Below are 23,901 nucleotides of genomic sequence, written 5' to 3'. Positions count from 1 at the left end.
AAATGGTGACATTTAAATTCATATTTTAGAGATTAATCATGTTAAGTGTATCAATTAAAAAGTAGCCATTAGGTTTAAGTTGGTTAAAAATTATGCATTATTTTATTTGGAGCGAGTCTTTTATCTTCATGAATATGATCATGATACTTGGTGAAGTATTGACAATTGGACTTAGGTATAATTGCAATTGTGACTTGCTTAAGAAGACCTTTGCATTGGTCAAGTAGCGTCAATTTGTAACTCTTATATCATGGAAGTTATGCTAGTTATATTAAGCATAGATGTTATTGTAGTTATGTTAGTACAAATTTTGGGATGTTATATTTAAGTTAAATGGTTTAGTTAAGTATACATCTGTGTTACTCATGATCAGGTGTTCAAAAAACAAGCATTAAAATTGGCTCGTACTAGGACAAAAGAAGATACACATAAGGCGTAACACTCCAGAAGGAGGATGACAAAAAATGGTTAGGGGTGAATTAACAAAAATGTCAATTTTAAGTACCTGTTACATAAATAATAAACTAAATAAACTAAATTAACTTGGATTTTATGCATTAATAGTAAATGTTAATACCAAATTTCTCATTAGTTGTCACTATGTGTTGATTATGATTGTCTGTGTAGAAAATATTAGTCTCTAAATACTCGTCATATTGCGTGACTTCAGTTATGAAGCATTTAAGTTCAAAAACGGGTGGAGAGAAAATAAGGGAGGTTGAGAATATGGGCTTTGGCTGGTTGAGATATGTGCCTGAATGGGCTGTCAACCAAGATATGATAGTGGCCATAGCATCATCATACAGTCGGGATGAGAAGTCATTGGTTGTCGACACCAGAAAAATGCCCATAACGGTTGAATTCATTGTGCGATGTTTTGGATTACCGAACCATGGTAAGTAAACCCCCAAAGAAAATAGGAAGAAAAGCAAAAAAAGAAAAATTTGTCACAACAATCTCATTGAATATATGTATTATATAAAATTAACCAATAAAGATTTATGCGTTGACTCATTTTCTGTTTGGCAGGGGCGAGTTTCAAGAATCTAGAAACACTAGAAGAGCACCGAATTTTTAACAGCTTCATAGGAAAGACACAAGCCAATTTGAAAAATGATGTTATTATATGTTCCATGTAGTCCGATGACGATAAAATCATTTTCCAGAGACACTTCATTATGCTGATATCGAAGTGTTTGTTCTTTCCCTCGCCAAAGGCCACCGTTTCAGACATACATATACTAGTTGCCATTGATGTATCGAACCTAAGGTAGATCTATTGGGTTAGGTACATTTACGATAAGCTAATTGTGGAGATTGAGAGGTTTCATGATGTAGGGAAGAAGACAGTGGATGGTTGTATGCTCCCGTTGCTGGTGAGCTGTATATCCCTAATCTTTGATTTTTTGTCTGTTAATTTATAATATATTTTGATTATACTAACAGCTATAACTTTCAGATAATATATCTCCATGCTAACAAAAAAAGTAGATTTAGAAAGATACAATGGAAGAGAACCGTGGATCAGAGACTAATCGCTTGCTGATCTGAAGATGATGGATGAAGAGTAAAGTACATCACATTTGGTGAGGCATAGGATAAACATATAATTTTTTAATAGTGATAAGTATGAAAGATATGTTCACGTAATCACTTCTTTTATGCTCCAACAAATATAAAGCTTATAATTTGTCTACTGCAGGGTCTTCTAAATTTAATTGGGATGAAGTATGATCTATCGAAAAAGTACAGTTGCGTATCAAAGAGAGGATGCGTTAGGGAGAAAATAAGGTGTAAGAGGAAGATATGTAAAGAAACTTCCACGGGGGATGAGACTGAGACTGAGACTAACACACGGACTGGATATGCATCCGCTGATAAATTTGATGAAAGTCCTTCAGAAAAAGTCAAGTTAATAATTTTCCAGTTATAATATAAAATTTTATTGCTCTAACTTGCCTCTTTTTAACAGTATACTAGTATCAATTTTTTTAATTTGAACATCTGTGTTAAAATAATTAATTATTACAGTTGTGTATAAAGTTATATCATATATATATAGTAATTTTAATATACATTTTTTAGATATAATGTTGAGCTTAGTTGCTAAGGATAGCAACTATAATTAATTTTTTTATCTAATTTTAGAAGTGTGATATCATTTTTTTAATTTGTAGATTTATCTTTAACTTTTTTTTCCATAAACATCTACTTTATCATTAAAATACTATTGCAACTACCTATATTGAGCATGGCAATTGACTTTACACATTTAGATGTATCTTTTTATTTTTTAATTGTTCACTTCATAAATTAATAACTTTGAAATTTATGTGAGTATTTATAGATTAATATGTATAACGTCATTTCTACTCTAGCTCATATGCATACTTTAATACTTTGTTACTCAGCTGCTTTGGGTTTAATATATATAAGTTGTATGACAGTTTGTTTATCAATATTGTAAATGAATAAAGATTTTACTAATGCTAATACTAGTTACCTTGAATAGGAGTTTGAATAGTTAATATTTGCCATAGATTCGGATGTTATATATGTCTGACACATGATATTATTTGTGTGGCCTTATGGATGTTAACTGTTTGGAATTGCGAATGTTACTATTTATTATTTACTTTACTCTGCACCCAGAAGCTTTGGAAAAACTTTCGAATTAAAATCATGTATACATTTGAGCGTATTAGATTTACAATGATCGGATTATATTTGTGTTATTTAGATGCCTTTTTTATTATCTCCTTTAGTTACTTAACTTTCAATTTATTTAAACGGAAATTGCAGTCAAGATTCCAAAAAATGATGCATTGGGGAGAATACAGTGTGTATGAAGAAGACATATAAGGAAACGCCCACGAGGGATGAGACTATGCCAAACACACCTATTGGAAAGGCAACAGATGATAATGTTGATGAAGGGCCTTCAGAGAAAAGGTAAATTAGTTGAATTTAGCCTTAATACGAAATATTGATATTTATAGTAGGTGCATGACTTTTTACTTCTGATGCTTTCCTATTTTTCAGGTGTTATATGTAATCAACAAATGACGTTATCTGTCTAATCTTATGAGTGTTACTCTACTTTCTTTACTTTAGTTCACGCTATAAACCTTTTGGAAATACATGTTTCCTACTAAACCAAAGTATAAAAGACTTGCACGAGAACTTGCAATAGGCACTAAATTAAAACGACTTAAGTGCTAATTAATGTGCAGTGATCCTGGAAAAGGACCCAATTCAGCCAATCCCATCATTCTCGCTTGGCATTTCCCAGATGCACATACTAGACTCATCGCCCGGATCTCCAGTAATAAACAGAAAATATAAGAAAATCAGAAGATGTGGTGAAAATACCAATGCCATCACGGGGTGCTGCAAGACCTACAAGGGATGACATAAAAAGGATATACAGGTGGGTGACAGATCATAGGGTTGCACAGTATACCAAGCTCGCATGGATTCGAAATGGTGATAATGTTCAGCTGTGGTGAGCGGACATGCAATTATTGGGCTGACGGAGAAGAGTAAGTGATACGGTAAAACCGAACAAAAACTGTCAAAATTTGGTGAGTATGTATTGTGCATGAAAGTGGTGTGAAATGCATTGTTTTTATTCTATTCATGTGGTTGATTACTATTGTGCCATGCTCAATGCTTCGAGCAATGCAAGATTTTGCACGGATTTTAACTATATTTCGCCGAGATTAATGGTTAGTGCAATCTGCCTTAACCACTTAATATTAATTAATTCCCACAATTGCCTTGGTAAAGGACAATTTTAAAGATATACGAAATCTTTAGCTATGAGCAATCACTCTTCATTATTAGCTTAGGTGTTTAAATAATCAAAAATGGGTTTGTAAGCGCTAATATTGACTGATGATAATATTGAATGAGATGTGGGCACGAACACGAGATTCGTCCCTGTTCTTAGAGGGTTCATAGGTCGCAGGCACTAGTTAGATGCGGAAAAGGCAAAATAAATGAAATATGTAAGTAATTCACGTAATTGCTTTTCATTTATACACAAAATCTTCTTTTCATTGTAAGCATTTGATAAAAAAAGAACTATATGCTAACATGCTTTTGTTACAATGAAGTGGTTTGTTCCAGTGTGTCAAAATGATCACTGCTGGCTATATGTACTCCATTGGGATACTGATAACCTATGGGTGGTAGACTTCATGCACAATGGGCCAGACTCCGAGCGGCGAAAGAAAATAGACAAATATGTTGTAAGTGAGAATAGAATTGATGATGATTTTTTTATGGGTGTTGCTTGTTACTTTTTGTTGTATGTTGTTTTAGTTTCCTTCCCTTCTTTTTTTATTTGGCTTGTCGTAGGACTTTCTTCTTCAAGAGTTGGCTGCAAATGTAGACCAGAGAGTAGAATTTACAGCTAAGAATTTTGAGTGTTGCTATGAAATAATGATCCCAAAACAGCCAAATGGGTAAGTGGGCTCGAGATGAAAACTAGAAAAAGTAAAAAGAAAACAACTGAAGCAAAATTTTAATATATTGGCATGACTCTTTATTGTTTGTGTTGGATAGGTGGGACTGTGGCATATATGTTATAAAATGGATGGAGATGTGAGATCCAAAAAGCTTGGTAAAGGATGAAACATGCCTATTTGGACGACGGTTAGTGTAATTCAAAACATATGCCGATGCTTATTTGCTTATTTAATATATAATTCTTTTTTGATGCATTTTACTTATAATGTCTGAATTTATATTTGATTCTATAATATATTTTATATGAAACAAATATACATATGTTTATTATTACAGGCCCAGCTGCAACAAATTCGGAAGGAAATGGTAATCGACATACTAATTTGCAAGGACATCTCTAGGAGTATGGTAAAGGGCGTACTCAATGTGTTGCGTTGTCATGTGGATGATATGGGCAAGGAAAAAAGAGTGAAGATCCTTGGACAAATCCAAGGACAAGATCACTAATTCGAAGGGCGGAATAGGCTAAAAAAGCTAAATAGAACTATAAACAATAACTTGGGATTAGAGTTGATGTGTGTGTATTTACTGTTAATATGATTTTAGGGTCTTGTGAATGTTACCATGAAATATTTATGGATGTTATTGGATTTAAACAAAAAAAAAGATGCACCTTTTTTATAAGTTAGCTATACTTGATAGCAAGCTAAATATATCTACAAATAATAAATTGAGATTAGAGTTGATGTGTGTATTTACTATTGATATGATTGTAGGATTTTATGGATATTATCATGAAATACTTATGGATGTTACTTGATTTAAACAAAAAAAAATGATGCACATTTTTCATAAGTTAGCTATACTTAACAACAAGCTAAAAATATCTACAAACAATAAATTGGGATTAGAGTTGATGTATGTGTATATATACTGTTGATATGATTTCAGGATTTTATGGATGTTATCATGAAATACTTAAGGATGCTATTGTATTTAAACAAAACAAAAAAAAAAGCCTGAATACGCCTTTTTGATAGCTACTTTTTTAAATAATAAATTAAATATCTTATTGTGTATGAGCCACTTTTTTACTTCAACTTTAAACTTTATGTAATGCATTGATTTATCATAATGACCAAATTGTTAACTGAATATTTTCTATTTTAAATAGTAGTAAGAAATAATAAAGATAAAAAAGATTAAAAAAATAAAAAGGTTGTATTTTAGTGGCCCAAATCTATTATTACATTTTATTTAATAATGGTATATAAAGTTATAACAAGAGAGTATATAAAATATATAAAACTAACCCACTAAACTACCAAATTATGATAACGTAAAATAAAGACGGAAAACGATCAAAGTACAAAGTAGTTGCTAAAATCTAAAGCTTATATATGTAGTACTGTTAAACTTCAAATCCTCCACAAATGTTTCTTGTGAAAAAAAAAAGAGAACACAATTCCCTAAAAATGATCATGCTGTCGTTAGAACGGTCCATGCCAAGGCTACTCCTAATGTGTGTGTGTGTCTTCAACTGACATTCTTATTCTATCGGGATAGAATGTACTGTAAGGACACTGCTGTCACACGAAAATTCAAAAGAACAGCAAGAATGTTGCAACATAAAATACCATCCGATTGAAACATGTAGCAATCATAATGAACTTCTGATGAGTGCAAGCAATAGACAACTTGGTATTTGCTATACACTAACATGTCGCACAGTATCTTTTGTTGGTCAACTTCTCACACGGTAATTGTGTCATGATGGTTGATTGAGGAGAGGATGCAATCCTCCTTTTTTTATAAATTGATCCTGAACGTCTCGAAACATAGAATTAGTGTATTCTCTCTGGAACTGATTCTCTATTGGTGAGCTAGAAACACAAGGGACAATCTCCCTTAAATCAACATCATCACACTCAAGCTCCTTTTGCTCCTTGTCTATAAGAAAGTTTGGTACTGGTAAAGAAATTATAACAAAGAGCTCTTACTGTTTAAATATTTATCGAAAATTGCATGCACTCTCACTACGTTGTGTGCTCCTCACGCCAGCCCAAAATTCATCATTGAAAAATACTGGCATCCACAGGTGTCGGTCGACAAACATATCTGCCAATAAATAAAGAAAACAAAAAATGCAAATAGCATATGTTAACCCATAAGTGCAACATCCATATCGACTATAAAATAACATCTATAATCACGCCAAACACACGTGACAACAGACCGGGAGATTATATTACCGTTTAGCCACCTAAAATTGTGGAGGTCATACTCTTGAATAAAATCATGCCGATTTCTCTCAAATGATTCTTTAGATTTGGATTTCCACACAATCCTCTTCATGCACGTGCTGAGCTGATTAAATCTAACAACTTTTGTGATATCTTCTTTAGGATATGCCATATGTACCATCTATGGTGTGTGTTTGGCAAGGTGGTAGAATGCATCTGAAGGCATTAGTCTGTTATGACACAAGCAGCAGTGCCTTTCCCATGCACTTCACCCAAGTCCGGAAAAGCCATTGGAATGTACTAATCTTCTCATTCTGCAATAATGCACATCCAATAAGCGTAGACATCCCATGGTGGTTGACACCTACAAAAGACCCAAACGACATATTGTACCTTAAGGATGGAAACATAAAAACATGTAATATAGGTGTAAAATCCAAATGCCTTAACTGAAAAAATCTAATTAAGTCGAACAAAAAAATAATTTGGTACCTATTAGTCTTGTAAGTAGTGTCAAACGCCATGACATCACCGAAATATTTTCATGTAGCTCTGAGGCTATGGTTTTCGTCCACATCTATTTCAAAGAAAAAGTTCAGATTTAGCTCATTCATTTGTGAGAAGTGCTTAAGTAACTCTTTTGGATCCGTCTCATCCCCGGAAATGCGTAAGTAATGACTGATGTAATTTCTAACATCCTGCTCCATAAAAGTGAGGTTGGCAGGCCACTGGCAGCATTGGCTAGTGCCTGGTATGTCTTACTTAGTCTACTGCTAGCTTAATCGTTTTACTATATCTGGTCCTTCACATGCATACTTAGCTGATGGTTTGCTGAGAACATGCGAAATAGCTTCGAATTAAGTGGGTGTGTGTGGATAACTCTACTCGAGAAATCCTCTATTGCCTTGCCATCTTGTCTAATGCTACATAGCAACGGACTTTGCAGTTTGTTGAGGACATTATTTTCCTTCTCTTGGTGCCTTTACACATGATGTGCAGTATCTATCTTTGTTACAATGCAAATCTTGATTAACAAGCACCTTCTGACCGTTTTTAGTCTCCCAGCCGCTGGTTCTTATTTTGACAACAAAACCAGTCCTTGCTGCATATCGATAATAGTATGCGTGCGCATCTTCTAATGTGCTGAAGCATATCCCCTCCTCAGGCTCTAGCTCCTCGTCACCAATAGCTTGGTTTATGACCTGGAAAAAAAAAACAACAATTGAAACTCAACCTGATAGTTACCTATACAATAAAGGCTAGTTTCAATGTCGAATATAATAACTAAAATACACTACTGTAATTTTTTGGGTGTTAATTTTGTGTCATTATGGATGTTATTTATGTTAACGTGGATGTTAATTTTGTGTAATTATGGATGTTAATTTGTAAGAACTTATGGATGACATAAAGCATGAATTTTACGAATGTTATGCATATAAAATAAAGTGCTAAAATTGGCAATACGCTAGTTAGTACAGTATAATTATAATTGCACATAAAAACACATAAAAAGAAATTAAACTGGTTTATTATCATATCTCATCAGAGCTAGTGTGATTTTTCATATTCTCGAAAATTAGTTGATTGACAACAATACTCAAAAGAGAAGAGGAGTGAATTGAGTATCAAAAAATTATGATAATTTTTTTATGACTGTGAAAGTGATAAACTAAATGCGCAAATGGATTTGTATTTTTACTTTTCTAAAGGCTTGAGCCAATTCCCAAGCACTTATATAGAGCTATAGGTTCCACACTGTTTAGTAAATTAAATAATAATGAAAGTAAAATAGATAGAGTTGAAAAAAAGTGTAAATAATAATATATTATGGTCTGGTGTAACTTCTTTGCTTACGTGCAGTCTTCTTTACCAAGGTGTTAGAGATTTTTACTGTATTACCAAATTTTAAGGGTGCTTGATAAACCACTGTAACAATGAGTACTTGATGTACACTTTCTAGTATTTGATCACCACCTTAATAATATGTCACTCCACTTCGAGACTCATTTTCTAAGAATTTAAAGTAATCCAAATTTCAAGTATTTTATCTTGATTGCTTAAAATAACTTGTTAGTAATAATCTCACTGACTATACTGTATAACAAGCCTTACTTCTTGGAGAATCACACTGCAAATATCTCAACAAGAAGAGTTACAAAACTCTCCTTTTCAAATTAAGTTGAAAGGAAAATTTATTTTTTTAAGAGTACATGAATACAATTTGAAGCTATATGAACTTTTGAATATCTTTTAAATTTGAGTAAAAATCACTTTGAATTGTATAAAAATTGATATGGAGACTTAAAAATGCTTGGAATTTTTGTGATATTTCAAATGAGGATTTGACACACCTATTTATAACAATTTCAAAGCATTGGAATGCTACTTGGTAGGTGGGTGGAGTCAATTTGTCAAAACTAGCCATTTAAAGCATTCTGTTAAAGAAATAGCCAATTCTGTTATGTAACAATCGATTGCTCAATTAGCCATTATGAAGAAAATTTGATTTTGAGCTAAAATAATCAATTCTTTCAAGTAACAATTGCTTGTTCAAGTGCAACAATAGATTCTTTGACCCATCAATTAACTATCTAGGAGTTAAAAGCAAAACTTTTGTTCGAAAAAAGTTCGATTGTCTTGAAGCAACAACCAATTCTTTTATTTGAACAAAGTTAAAATTCAATAAAATAGTGTAGGAATCAATTTCAAAACCCTAAGGATTGATTCATTGCTCTGTTTTCAGTGTAAATCATATTTTGAAAATATTTAAGCTAGTCTTTGATAAAACTTTTTTATATTAATCAATTTCTATAAAGAAGTTCATAAAACTTAAGTTTTGGAATCATGTTTATGTGTGTATTAGTAAAAAAGATATAAATTTGGTTCTTAACAACATTATACCTAGACCGAAAGTCCAAACTTACACTTGAGTTCTTAGTCTTGGTCATTATGTTTCTTCCAATTCGGTTTGCTTTGTTTGTAGACGTACATCTTCAAGAACCATTTAAAAAGTTTGTCATTCTGTCGTTCATCAAAACTAAATTGGTTATATCCATCCATATTGTTAAGAAAATAGAGAATAGAACAGAGGAATTGATATTGTATATCTTTTGTTCTTTGATATAAGAGCTAAGCTATATATATAACCTCATAAAATTCATCTACTAACTACTAACTCTCAACTATTTATCATTACTTTAATATGCCTCCTCAAACTCAAGTATCAATTTGAGTTTGAAACTTATTGAAAAACAACATAATAAGAGAACAAAAAACTGAACAAAGCCAAAAATAGGACAGACAAAACTATCGAAACAAAACGCACATAGAATTGCTGGAAGAAAAATGCAGATGGAACTGCTGGAAGAGTGGCAAACTGAAAGGAGGATGGCGGTTCAAAACGCAGAGAAAAATGTTTGCGATGCAGTAACACAGAGGGGGACGCGTGCAGTGCGGTGACACAGAGGAGGAAGGAAGACGCGTGCGGCGCGGTGAGGCAGAGGAAGACGCGTGTGGTGCAGTGATGACACGGGAAAAAGCGCGTGCGACGCGGTGACTCAAAGGAAGAAGGAAGATGCGTGCAGCGCGGTAACGCAGAGAAGGAAGGAAACGCATCTGGTGTGGTGACGCAGAGGAAGACACGTGCGGGATGATGACGACATGGGAAAAAGCGCGTGCGGCGCGGTGGCAGTGAGGAGGATGCTTGCGGCACGGTGATGCAGAGGAGGACATGTGCGGCGCAATGACGACGATTACGGTCTTGATGGAAATGAGGAACAGAGCTACTGCTCTGGTTCTGTGTTTGAGAGTGAGACAAGGGTGAGATAATCAGGGAGGAGTAGGAAGAAGAAGAGAAAAAAAGAGAATAAGAGAAGAAGAGGCAATTACAGTGATAACAAACCTTAAAAGGCGCGTGAAGGGACATGTAGCTCCAATGGCAATAATTTTGGGTTCGTTGGATTCGCTAGGACAAGACGAAAATGATGGATTATTTGGTGAAGTGAGAAAGTATCAAATCAGTAACAAGAATAAAGGAAAAAGCATGGATGAAAAGTTTTTGAGTGAAAAAGAAGCATGATGGTTTTCACAAAAAAAAAAAAGACAGTTTATCCTTCTAAAAGAGGATACCATGACTCTAATACTATGTTAAGAAAATAAAAAAGAGAACGAAGGTATTGATATTGTATATTTTTTGTTGTTTGATACAAGATCTAAGTTATATATATAGAGATATTACCAACTAACTTTATAAATATTCATCTACTAACTATTGACTCTCAACTACTTATCATTACTTTAACATATATATAGTTACAAAGAGTCAAAGGCTAACATAAGTACATAAAATTTCTTAATACAAAAGGTTAAAATAGGTATTTAACATCTTATTATTATTTGGTTTAATTACTCTATCAGTTCCTATAATTCCATCAAATTTTTAATTAGATCTCTATACTTTTTTTAAGTAGATCCCTATACTATATTAGATTTTGTATCTAAGTTCCTACCATGACAAAAACGTTGAAACTAACAGAATATTCTATTAAACTATACAGAATATTTAATCAAATGTTAGACATATTCATTTTGTTTAACAAAATATTTTGTTAATTCCAGCATTTTTGTCATGATAGGGACTTAATTACAAAATTTGATATGGTATAGAGACTTGATTGAAAAGAAAAAAAAAGGACCTAACTAAAAATTTTATAAAAGAGGTAACTACCAAATCGGTACCCGAAAGATTTTGACGCTGACAAAATGGTACCTGACTTATTGACAAAATAGTCCCTAAAAATTTTTAAAATTTGACAAACGTGTCATCGAATTCGCCGGAGCAAATCTCCGGCAAGCACAATGCTAACGTGGCCGCCGTGACTTGGCAAACCACCCCCAAACCTTAATCCCTCCTCCCCATTGCAGCCCCCCTTCCCTCTCCCTCCCCAATGCACACTCCCCCCTCCCTCTCCATCGCAACCCCTTAGCTAATACACACTCCCTCCCTATCGCAGCCCCCTTCCTTCTCCCTCCCATTACAGACCCCCTCTCCAACGCACACTACCTCTTTCCCTCTCCCTCCCTAATTGCAACAGCAGAAGCCTCAATAACAGCAGAAACAACACCATCAGAACCCAAAACAGAATCAATAGAAGAACCTGCACATTCAAAACCTAACCTTGCTTGTTTCTCCTTCTCTCTTTTCTCTCATTCCTTCCTTCTCTTGTCGGTGGACCATAACAATAACAATATCCATTCACACACACAGACATTTACACAAACACATAACCTACATATATAAATATAAAGAGAGAAAGAGAGAAAGAGAGAAAGGCTGAAGGGCTGAGGAGATGCGGCTATTCTAGGCCTTGTTGTCGCTCCGATGGTGGTGGCAATGGTCCTTGATAGTGCTCTTGCCGTTGAAGTTGCTATTGCTGTTGAGGTTGTTGCTGCGATAGGAAGGAGAGAAAAGTGTGCGTTGGGGTTGCTGCTGTTGATGTTGAGGTGGTTGTTGCTGTGAGTGGTAGTGGAGGAAGGGAGGGGGAAATGTGCATTGGGGAGGGGGTGTGATGGGAAGGAAGAGGGAAGGGGGCTGCGATGGGGAGGGAGTGTGCATTGGGTAGGGGGAGGGTTGCGATGGAGAGGGAGAGGGAGGGGGGAGTGTGCGTTGGGGAGGGAGAGGGAATGGGGGTTGCGATGGGGAGGGAGAGGGAGGGGGAGTATGCGCTGGGAAGGGAGGGATTAGGGTTTGGGAGTGGTTTGCCAGGTTACGGTGGCTACTTTAGCATTGTGCTTGACGGAGATTTGCTCCGGCGAGCTCGTGGACACGCTTGTCAAATTTTAAAATTTTTAGGGACTATTTTGTCAATAATAAAAGTCAGATACCATTTTGTCAGCGTCAGAATCTTTCGGATACCGATTTGATAGTTACCTCTTTATAAAATTATAAAGATTGAGAGAGTAATTAAACCTTATTATTTCAACGTAATTCTCAAGGATGAAAAGGTAAAAAATTATTGCTTGCGTCAAAACTATATTTAGAGTAAAGAGTTAATCAAATATCATCCAAACATAAGTTCGTGGCAACTTTAACGTGCCTTAGGAGATGGTGAGCAACAAACCAACAAATTGTTGTATTTCCCTAACCAAACAAATTGTTTCTTCTCATAATTAAATAACAATGCTACTGGTTTAAGAACTGAAACAAGGTTACTGGTCATTTTCTTTAGAGATCTATAACACAAATATTATGAAAGTGAAAATAAAAAATAATTTAGCTATCTTGTATCCTAATTAAAGACACATTTTAATAATATAATAATAGAAACTTTTTAAATTTTTAATGCATTTAACGTATTAAAAATGTAAACAAATTACCTTTTAATAAATTTTACTAAAATATTTTTTTTTATAATATTATCAAAATATATTTTTAAGGTACATGTTAGTTAAATCTAATAAAAATAACTATAATAAAAGTATAAATATATGTTAAATTATATAATTATGTATAGTCAAGCCTAAAATTTAATGATTTGTGTTTCTTTTGCGTTTTTATTGTCAGTTTTTTTTTTTTATTTTGTGAAAAAAAAATTAAAGCATAAAATAAAATCTTATTGTTACCATTTTTTCTTTATAAAATTCCAAAAATAAAAATATTAAAAATAAAAATAAAACACAAAAACGCAAACATAAATCAAATACAACCTAAAATTCTTCATCTCATTTGATATTGAAATGATGTATTCAACTCTCATGTCTCTTCACTTGCTACTTTTAGTAAAAATATAAGTAATATAAAATTTATTGGGGAATACTTTAATGGAGATTCTATTAATTGTCTTTATATGAATATATTTTTTTTGTGTGAAATAAAATAGAATTGTTCATGTATTTCGTTATTTATAGTGATACATGTTTTGTTATTATCACATGAGGATAAAAAGATATAATTTTAAACAGTAAAATATTTATTTTTTTTGAGTTTTTATATATCTTTATCAATTATTCTCTATTTATTTAAAATTTTATCAAAATAAGTGAAGTTTCGCTATAAAAGTTATTATTTATATGACTATCTTTCATAGATAGACACATTAAAATAATTAACCGTACATATAAGCATCATAGTTAAGTTTTAGTTGATGAATTGATAGAAAAATATCGTATGTCTACCATTTGTTATTCTAAAAGACCAAATTAATACTTTTGTTTAGAGATTAATTACTTCAAAATCGAAATCTTCATAGACTTAATTGTATTTTATTCGTATAGAAGAGAAAAATAAAAATAAAAATAAATTAAATAGATGTATAAACAAAAGAAATCCTACTTTAAAATGGGAACAAGGATGCTCTTACAAGTTACAACCCAGGATTATACATCAATTAGGTATACAGAAACAGAATGCATCTATCCCAGAAAAACAAAAACACTACATCTAACTCAATCCGATTAAAAGAAAAATGGACCAAATTGATCCAAAAACACCAGAAAATATGAGACAGCAAAAAAAAGAGAGAGATCTAACGGGTGCGATTGGGGTTACGGTGTAGAAAGAGAAAGTTGAAGATTCTGGAAGCAGCAAGCCGAAGACGCGGGTAGGCGCGTAGCGCGTAGAGAGTGGAGTTGCTTAGAAAGCCTTGAAGGCTTTGAACGAAGAGCGTGAAGCTTCGTATTGGTGGCACATACAGTGTTAAAGGCACTGAGGAGAATGCCACAGCCAAAGCAAGTTCCAACATATTTTTTTAATTTCTTGCCACCAATTTTATTTGCCTAGCAAAAAAATGGTTAGAGTCTCAGAGGCAGGAAAAAACAAACAGAGAGAATGTTGTTGTTGCTTACCACAGCTACTACTGATGGAGGAAAAGAGGACAGGGATTTTGATTATTGGCCACACACGTTTGTTCCATGTAGAAAAGGTCAAAGCAAATTAGAATTAAGTATGTCATAAACAACGTGAAAAGGAAATCATGGAAATGAATTGTGCACTGTCATCTAATTAATTAATAGGAATCTAGAAAAATTCAGAAATTATGGTATGTAATCATTATTTAGGCTTGATAAATGCTTAGTAAGGAAAAAACAAGAAATGGAAACATGATTTTTATAGTTGGATGAAATTGCTGCACTTTTTTTGTGTGTCATCATTAATTTGGAGCAAACCAATTTGATGAGAGGAGTTCCGTATGCAGATTCATATAACGCATTTAAAAGTTAAAACATTGGTTTTCAATTTTTTTTTTAAAAATTGTTTTTTATTATTCTTTTTATATTCACAAAGAACAAATAGTTATTTTTTTTTTCAATAAATAAACTTTGATATATGATAATATAATTTAATTTGTAATTAAATCCTTATTATTTATAGAGTTTTTTAATTTATCCTTAAAAATCATTATATTATTCTACAATAGATAACATTCTGGCGCCAAAAAGACTGACGTGATACATTTTGGTGTTAGTATGTATACTTTTCTTTCTTTTCGACTTATTTTAAAAAAAGTATCTTCTTTGTAATTATATATGAAAATGAACTTTTAATACATAATTAGACTAATTATTAATTATTAATATTTTTAATAATTCTAATTTTTTTATAGTGAAAAAGGCCAAAGGCCCAAAGAAAACAAAAAGAGCTAAGCTCTTATAATTCTAGCAAAAGCAAATCTTCTTCTATCAGCTTCCGAGAAGGGTGAGAGAAAAGGGGAGAGGGATTAGTGAACAAATGGAGACCTGTCGGATGTAAGAACTGAAACTGTTTACTTAAAATAAAATAATAATTTAATTGTTTAGAATAGATTTGAAAATTTAGAAATATTAATTAGAAAATTTAAAGGTGAAATTTGAATTTAGTAGATTTTTCTGACTGAGAAAATGTAATTTTATATAGAAAATTGTGTAAAAACGTATACCGATAAACTAGTTGGCAATATCGACTTAAGTCTGTCTGATACTATGTAAGAGTGATAAAAACTGCAAAAATTCTTAAAAAAATAATTAGAATTGAAAATCGAGCGCTAATTCTAAAAGTTTTGGCCAAAAGTCGGCCCAAACGAACCAAAATGCTAAGCGGTTGAACCGGGTCCAATTTGGGCCCAAACCCAACATATATAAGTGTGTTAATAAAACTAATTCAGCCTCGTACACCACATAACAACAAAATACACAGCTGAAATTGAGAAGGACAAAGAGAGGGTGGTACTATTCATCTTCTTCTTTCCATACTCATAACTTGAGACAGAGCTCCGATTTGCGTGTCGTTTGCGCCCACGCAAAACTCTTGCCGAGTCTGTCATTTCTAGCTAAACAAAGTGGTAAGAAATTTTTAATTTTTTTGCCCAATTTTCTGCCCTAACAATTTTGAAATTTTGGATTTAGTTATTGAGTAGATTTTGTAATTTTAGTTGTTTAGAGGTGATCTAACATTGAATTATTGTTAGATTTTGTCTCTAATACTGTTGGGTAAGATAAAAAAAAAGTCATAAACCCTTATGGATTATTGATTTTGTGAACCTTAGGATTGATTTTGGTATATTGCATGATATTAGATTGAAATTTGTGATTATTGGAGTTGGTTTGGCAATTGGATTGAACTTTGGTGGCCAGAGCTTTGTTGAACTTGGTTGGAGGTCATTTGGTGATTTTGTGCTAGTGTGGAAATCGGCCAAGGTATGTTTTTGGTTTTCTTTAGTTAATATGTAATGTTTCGTGAAACTTAGGCTATTAGACCTTAAAATAGGCTTGAATTGAATAAATGGTTGATTAAATTGTGTTTACGGTATATGGATTTGATGAAGATTGAATAATTTGTATGATTTGGAGCATGATTATGAGTATATGTTGATAAATAATGATTGTAATGAATTGGAATGGTGTAATTGTGGTATGATTGAGGTTTGGATTGACAATTGTTGAGATTTGTGATTCTGAGGAAGAATTATTGAAAGAATTGAGTGAGAATTGAATGGTTTAGATAGTTGTATGATTGAGAAATGGTTGAAGAATGTTTAGTATGGATTTTAGATTGTATTGGTGTTATTTTAGACTGTGAGTAAATGGATTTGGCATTATGAGTTTTGAAAGTTAGAGGTTTTGTAAATTTTGGTAAAAAACTTATTTTTAACTAATTTTAACGAGTCATAACTTGTGCTCCGGATCTTTCATTTTGATGAAACTTGATTTACATGAAATTGGATTCGAGAGGTTTAAGACATTCAAAGAACGGATGAAAAATTTTTTAAAACGAAAAAGTTATGCACGTTTGAAGTTTGGTACAAAAATCTGAATTTTGCAGCAAACAACCTTTTCAAAGATTTTTGAGGCATGCGTACGCGAATAGTGCACGCGACGCGAGAATTGGCCACAACCAAGTATTCTCACGTATGCACACTCTGGGAGTTTTGCAAATTGTGCATACGCACACTATGATACATACGCACACACTGAAAAATTCGTCTGGTGCGTGCGTACGCACGCATGATGCATACGCATGATGCCTTGTTTTACACTAAAAACTCTGTTTTTAACTGTTGGACTTTCCTGGCAAGCTTGTAACCTTTCAGAACTACCGTCTTGTTAAAAATTCACAATTTTTGAATGATCACCCATTATTCCAGTTTTTTCAAACCCCTAAAAACTCTGTTTAAAGTCCGATAGGTAGGTTTTAGACAACGGAATAGGTAAGGGTGTTGATGGAGCTAGTTTTGGTATCAAAGGAGATTTGAGAAGTGAAATGATTGACTTGATGAGATATCATAAATGATGAATGAGACATGATAATAATGATTATGACATTATGAGATGATGATGAAAGAGTTTGATTGAGATATGATTGATGATGATGATGAGGATCAATTTTAACTATAATCTTCGAATTAATTGAAATGATATTGAGAATAAATTTTTGAATGAGATACCTAGGCAGTAGTTGCAGTGGTGGTTCGTTCCACTTGCTCCGGGTTAGTGATTATGACGTCTGAACAGTAGCAACAGTAGTGGTTTATTCTATTTGCTCTGAGTTGAGTTCTTAAACACCCACCTGGGTAGTAGCAGCAGTAGTGGTTCATTCCACTTGCTATGGGTTAAGCGGGTAGTAGCAAGGGAGTTGTGGCTCAGATCCACTTGCTCCACAATGTGGTGTTTCTATCCAAGGTTAGCTACCAAAACATGTCGGGTTTGCCTATATAACCGATAGATGATATCATCGGTCATAGGGCAGATATGCATTATGTGCATTTGTATGATTTGTCTGAGTATGCCTATTTGTGGTTTGCCTAATTGTTTACATATTTCTATATGCTATGTGACTTATATGTTGTATCTATTCCTTTAATTGTGTATTACTTGTATGTTTTGTATGTGTTTGACCTTGAGAGACCCCTCATATGGTGGAGGCGTGATGAGGGTTATTCCACCTGGTGATTCGGAGGTTTGAAGGAGACAGGAAGTGAAGAGTTAGTTTAGAAATGGGAATCCTTTGTGTAGATTACCAAATTTTATGGATTAGTATTGATGTTAAATTTGATTCTGAGTGTCGGAGTTCTAGGAATGCCTCTGGCTTTTTCGGGACCTTATGGCACTTTTACCATACTAAGAATCCTCCGATTCTCATTCTATATATATTCTGCTATTTTTCATATGCAGGTCAAGAGGCACTTCACTGAGCATTTTGGAGACTCTTTGGAAGTGAAAAACTCTTTTAGGACTTAGTGTTTGTATTTTGTTTATGTATATATATGTAATAGATTCTCCGCCTTGTATATATTACATTTTGTCCCTCTTAGAGGCTGACTTGGAGAAACAAGTGTTTATTTTGGAGTTTGAGTTGACTTTTAGGTATATATATATATATATATATATATATATATATATATATATATATATATATATATATATATATAACCTAAAAGTGTATGTATACTCTAGCCGGCCTTAGCTTCGCAGGTCGAGTCTGGAGTTTGATAACTGTATCTTTTGGAACTCTGATCTTTATGTATATAGTTTATCCTTTTCGTCCTATCTTGTTTATCCGTTTACGCTTATCCGGACAAGTGTGATGCGACTTCTGTTATGCTTTTGCTTAGTTTCTTCTTTAAGCCTCCTAGTTATAACTTCTTTCAACTATATTTAAATATATCTTTTCTTTTAGAGGTTGTAATACCTCATTATCTCTGATTTACCACTTAAGTGTAAAGCTTTGTGTGATAGGGTGTTACAAATTACATAATGATTGCGTTCAAAAATAATCATACAAACAAAATTGAATGATCAGAAATTCACTCAGAAATGAACTGAAATTTACATCCAGAATGAACCAAAAATTAAATTTCGAATGAACCGAAATTACTTAATGATGACGATACACAAACAAACTCGTTTCAAAACAAGCACAGACCAAGTGTACCTTATTTAAATCCAGAATGAACTGAAATTACTTAATGATTACGTTCGAAAACAAGTACATAAATAAAATTGAATCATGAACAAAAACACATCTAAATCCATCAAATGATTTTGCAGCATTTTGTGTTTCTTCTTCTTTGTTTGATTTTTTCATGTTTTAATTGTTGTTAACAGGGTAAAACAAGAAGAATTATAGAAGGAAAAACAAGAAGAGAAGATGAACAAGACAAGAAGAAGAAGAACATGATGAAGAGTTTTGAGGAGTTTTTTTTATTCTTGTTTCTTCTTTTTTTTTTGTTTGATTTTTTTTCTCTTTTTCTCGGTTTCGTTCCTCTCAAGAGAGGATGTGAGAAGAAAGAGTTTTGAATTGTGCAGAACAATGAGACCAAATGCACCTTAATTTACTCAGAAATGAATTGAGATTACATCTAGAATGAACAAAAAAATTAAATTTCGAATGAACCAAAATTACTTAATGATGGTGATACACAAACAAACTCATTTCAAAATAAGCACAGACCAAGTGCACCTTATTTAAATCTAGAATAAACTAAAATTACTTAATGATTATGTTCAAAAACAAGTACACAAAAAATTGAATGATTAGAAATTCACTCAAAAATAAACCAAAATTACATCCAGAATGAACTGAAAATTAAATTACGAATGAACCAAAATTGCTTAATTATGAGGATATACAAACAAACTCATTTCAAAACAAGCACAGACCAAGTCAATTTTGAACAAAAATACATCCAAATCAATTTTGGATCAGACTATGTCATCAATATGGCAGAAATTCGAATAATAACGATGATAACGATAATGACGATACGTATTAGAAGAAGACAATGATAATAATGATGATGATAATGATGGAGGAGAAGGATGAAAAGAAAGAAGGAGAAGAAATTCCAGTAAAAAAGAAAGAGAAGGAAGAGGAGGATAAGGAGGTGTTGTTGGTGACGATGGTAATTGTTCATACCTGGCCCAAAATATAAGCTAGGCCGAAGTTCAAAGAAAGCCCAAATAATTTGCTACCATACAACTGACCTCCTGAAAGATTCGACAGTGCGCCCCACAATAATAACTCCCCCCTGAAGGAGTTATAGCTAACCCCTAATATCTCTCCCCATTCTTGGGAAGAGAGATCTCAACAACCCCTACATAAAAGGGACGGTTATCCACCACCAATGGTGGAACTACTCCAACGGTGGTCATTGGCTCATCATCTATAAATACACTGACACTCTCAGGTATACTTAAGTTCCAATACACTATAAACCTACTAAGACCCTTGCTGACTTAGGCATCGGAGTGTTTTGCAGGTACCACCCCCCATGTTCATGCCCTGGGTCGAGTTGTACGACCCGGGCTGATTGGCGACAAGATGACCGACCTCTTCAGGTCCGAACTACCCGACCTCTTCTCAAAGAGTTCGGCCAAATCACCAAAAAGAAGTCCAAAAAGGGCCCAAACAGAGGAACACGACCCAAATCCAAAGGCAGCCCAAGCCTTGAGAGATAAGGGCGGTTCCCTTGAAGATAAGATGACTTCACTCAAAGATAAGATAAGATAACTATCTTATCTCCAGACCATTATAAATACACTGGAGCACCTAGGTATAACTCATAGTCTGATTCTACAAAAAACCTGCTTAATACCCTTGCTAACTTAAGCATTGGAGTCCCTTGCAAGTACCACCACCCTCCGGTGACGAAGGATCAGCATCACCAACAAGTCCAACACGGCGGCTCCGGCCACCGCCCACAAGTCGGACACATCATTGCCGATCGGCACAGAAGATCTCGTCCGAGATCGACCTACAGTTTCAGGTAACCCTCAGAACATTGGCGCCATTTCCAGAGAACCTGGAAGTCATCCCACCATCATGGCGGACAACGACCACGACTCTGATCTAGAAGACAGGACGCTGCACAAGAACGCAGACACCACACCAAAGGATACTTCTCAACCAAACAAAGACAAGAATTCGCCAAATTCAGAAATCATGGAGGCATTTCAAGCTCAACAAGATCGCCTCAAACAACTCGAAAAAGAGGCTGAACATCAACGGGAAGCCGAGAGAGACCTTCGGAGAGAAACTAGGCGACGTCGGGAATTAGAGGACAAGCTCTTGAAGCTTGAAGTCGAATTTCAAACAAAAACCATCCAACGTGATCCTGAAGGCAGCTCTCACAAAGATCAAGATCCATTCACCAAAGAGATCATGAGGACCAAAGTCCCAAAAGACTTTAAAGCTCCCGACATGACTCCATACGGCGGCACATCGGATCCCAACCATCATCTCAGCAATTTCAGAAGTTGAATGTATCTCACAGATGCCTCGGACGCCATTCGATGCAAAGCCTTCCCAACAACCCTAACAAAGACAGCAATTAAATGGTTCGACACTCTCCCCCCTAGATCCATCACAAGTTTCGATGACCTGGCCAAAAAATTTCTTGCCAGATTTTCCATTCAGAAGGACAAAGCCAAACATATCCCAAGCGTACTAGGGATCAAGCAAGGAGATCGGGAGAGTCTTCGCAGTTACATGGAGAGGTTCAACAAAGCATGCCTGGACATACAAAGCCTACTAACAGAAGCAGCCATTATGGGTCTCATCAATGGCCTGCGAGAAGGACCTTTTAGTCACTCCATATCAAAAAAACATCCATCTCTGAATGAAGTGCAACAACGAGCTAAGAAGTACATCAACATGGAGGAAAACTCTCGGCTAGGAGAGACCTCAAAACCCGGATTTTCTTACTCCTCCCGGGATAAGGAGAAAGAATCCAAGAAAAAAGAAGATCAATACGGCGAGAAGCCTAAAAAATACAACAACTATACCCCTCTCCGGGTGTCTCTTGTGGATGTTTACCGAGAAGTATGCCATACTGAAAAGATACCACCACCTCATCTACTCAAAAGCAAGAAAGGAAGAGGAAATCGGACAGAATACTGCGAATATCACCGAATCTACAGACATCCTACCAATGAGTGCTTCGACTTGAAAAATGTTATTGAGAAATTGGTAAGAGAAAGACGACTAGATCGGTATTTAGCCAACAAATCGGATGGGCCTCGAAAAAGAAGAAGAGACGAAGAGGTCGGACGAAGAGAACGACCACCTCACACCCCAGAGAGACACGTTCACATGATCAACGGAGGATTCGCAGGAGGGGGGATCTCAAAATTATCTCGCAAAAGACACCTCAAAGAAGTATATCATGTCGAGGGAGGAGAAGGATCACTCGACCTCCCTACTATTACTTTCACCCAAGAAGATGCAGCAGGCAACATCCCAGGACACGACAATCCCATGGTCATCACTATCATATTGGCCAATTCAAATCTTCATCGCACACTGGTAGACCAAGGGAGCTCGGCAGATATCTTGTTTAAACCCGCCTTCGATAAACTCGGCCTGCAGGAGAAAGAACTTAGAGCATATTCGAACAACTTGTTTGGACTAGGAGACACTCCAATACAACCACTTGGATACATCTCACTACACACAACCTTCGAAAAAGGAACCCGGTCAAGGACACTCAACATAGACTACATTGTAGTCGATATAAGTTCAGCCTACAACGCCCTGATAGGTCGGGCAACATTGAATCAGCTCGCAGCAGTGGTTTCAACTCCCCATCTATGCATGAAATTCCGAACTCCAGAAGGAATTGCTACAATAAAAGGAGATCAGAAAATAGCACGACGCTGTTACAATGAAAGTCTGAACCTCAGAGGCAGAGAGGAAGAAATCCACACCATCGAACTCAGGGGAGTTCGAGGTCGGGAGGAACTCTGTCCACAACCTGAAAGTGAGATCGAAGAAGTCCAAATCGAAGATGACCAGGACAAAACAACAAATATCGGGGCAACCTTAAATGAGGGCGTAAAGAAGACCTTGATACAACTCCTAAGGGATAATGTCGACCTATTCGCATGGAGGGCTGCAGACATGCCGGGCATAGACCCCAGGCTAATGTGCCACAAACTGGCAGTATATCCAGGATCTCGGCCAGTGCAACAGAAGCGTAAGAAGCTCAGATCGAAAAGATCCCAAGCTGTGGAAGAACAGGTACAAGCTCTACTGGAGGCAGGATTCATAAGAGAAGTGAAGTACCCCCTATGGCTAGCCAATGTTGTCTTGGTGAAAAAGTCAAATGGAAAATGGCGGATGTGCACTGATTACACCGACCTCAATAAAGCTTGCCCAAAAGATCCCTATCCACTTCCAAATATCGATACTTTAGTGGATGCCTCCTCTGGATACAAATACCACTCATTCATGGACGTTTTTTTAGGATACAATCAAATCCCAATGTATCCACCTGACCAGGAAAAAACCTCATTCCTAACTCCTAAAGCAAACTACTGCTATGTTGTCATGCCATGCGGACTCAAAAATGCAGGAGCTACCTACCAGAGATTGATGAACAAGGTCTTCACCGACCATATCGGGAAACTCATGGAGGTATATATGGACGACATGTTGGTGAAAACACGAGGCGAGGAGACATTACTGTCCGACCTTGCCCAAGTGTTCGATACCCTCAGAAAGCATGGCATGCGACTTAACCCTGCAAAGTGCACCTTTGCAGTAGAAGCTGGCAAATTCCTGGGCTTCATGCTAACACAACGAGGAATTGAGGTGAATCCGGATAAATGCCGGGCTATACTCGACATGAAAAGCCCAACCTGTGTCAAAGAGGTACAACAACTCAACGGAAGACTGGCAGCCTTGTCCAGATTTTTAGCTGGATCAGCCATA

General features: G+C 35.1%; 1 long non-coding RNA gene across 1 annotated transcript; it reads right to left on the bottom strand.

The window, feature by feature from the left end:
• Window positions 1–14,032: 14,032 nt before the first annotated feature.
• On the bottom strand, window positions 14,033–14,736 carry LOC107628391 (uncharacterized). The gene is made up of 2 exons (XR_001617761.3): window positions 14,562–14,736; window positions 14,033–14,492 (listed from the first exon to the last, which is right to left on the bottom strand). It is a non-coding gene; the product is annotated as an uncharacterized LOC107628391 (long non-coding RNA).
• Window positions 14,737–23,901: the final 9,165 nt, after the last annotated feature.

Source organism: Arachis ipaensis, chromosome B2, assembly GCF_059453495.1.
Source record: "Arachis ipaensis isolate K30076 ecotype BB chromosome B2, ASM5945349v1, whole genome shotgun sequence".
Taxonomy (NCBI): Eukaryota; Viridiplantae; Streptophyta; class Magnoliopsida; order Fabales; family Fabaceae; genus Arachis; species Arachis ipaensis.
Note: the sequence above shows the minus strand (reverse complement) of the source record. Positions and strands in the feature narration are given on the sequence as shown.